The sequence below is a fragment of the Aspergillus viridinutans genome, assembly GCF_018404265.1.
Source record: "Aspergillus viridinutans IFM 47045 DNA, scaffold_9, whole genome shotgun sequence".
Taxonomy (NCBI): Eukaryota; Fungi; Ascomycota; class Eurotiomycetes; order Eurotiales; family Aspergillaceae; genus Aspergillus; species Aspergillus viridinutans.
Genome location: NW_025091225.1, coordinates 1,326,732 through 1,327,971, shown reverse-complemented (window position 1 = coordinate 1,327,971; position 1,240 = coordinate 1,326,732).

The following is a 1,240-nucleotide window of genomic DNA, read 5'->3' as shown; positions in this document are numbered from 1 at the left end:
GTTTATAGTCTATAACTAGTAGTATAAGAAAGATAAGACTATATAGATCTTTACTACTAGTATTAAGGATATTAAGAAGGCCTTATAAATTAAGAAGTATACTAATCTAGCTATAAAGCTTCTAGCTTACTACTATAAATTCCTAGAAGTATTTAATAGGGAGAAGGCTAATAAGCTACTATTATATTATCTAAGAGTAGACTATTAAATTAAGTTAGTTAAGAATAAGAAGAATAAGATAATAGAGCCCCTATAAGGACCTCTATATAGTATATTTTATAGAGAACTATTAGTACTATAAAAGATATTAATAGAGCTACTTAAGAAGGGCTTTATCTATATAAGTAGCTTAGCTACTATAGTATCTATACTATTTACCTATAAGCTAGGGGGTAGACTATAATTCTATATTAATTACTATATACTAAATATAATTACTAAGAAAGACTATTATCTACTTCTATTAATTAATAAGACCCTAGAGTATATCTCTAAGGCTAAGTAGTTTACTAAGCTAGATATAATTACTATATTCTATAAGATTTATATTACCCCTAGGGATGAGTAGCTAATAGTATTCTATATATAATTTAGCCTATTTAAATAGYTTATYACCCCCTTTAGYATARYAAAYAYAYTAAGYACCTTCTAATAATATATAAACTAGACYCTCTAAGACTTCCTAGATAAATTTACCTCTATATATATAGATAATATACTAATCTTTACTAATAGCTTATTAACTAAGTATTAATAGTATGTCTAGCAGGTGCTAGAGTATTTAAAGAATATAGGGCTATAACTAGATATTAATAAGTATAAATTTAAGGTAAAAAGTATAAAGTATCTTAGATTTATTATTAAAGCTAGTAAGGGAGTATAGATAGATCCTATTAAGATAAAGACTATACTAGAATAGTAGGTACTAACCTTAGTATATAATATATAATTATTCTTAGACTTTATAAACTTCTATTAATAGTTTATATAGGACTTCTTAGATATAGTATAACTATTAATAGTATTAATATATAAGAGGGCCCCTTTCCTATAGAAAGATAAGTAAGTAAAGGCCTTTAAGCTACTTAAGAAGATATTTACTATAGCCCTAATTCTTATATAGTTTAACTCTAATAGAAGAATAGTAGTAGAGATAGATATATTAAACTAGGTAACTAGAGCTACTATATCCTAGTATAATAATAATAATATACTAAGGCTAGTTACCTATATCTCTAAG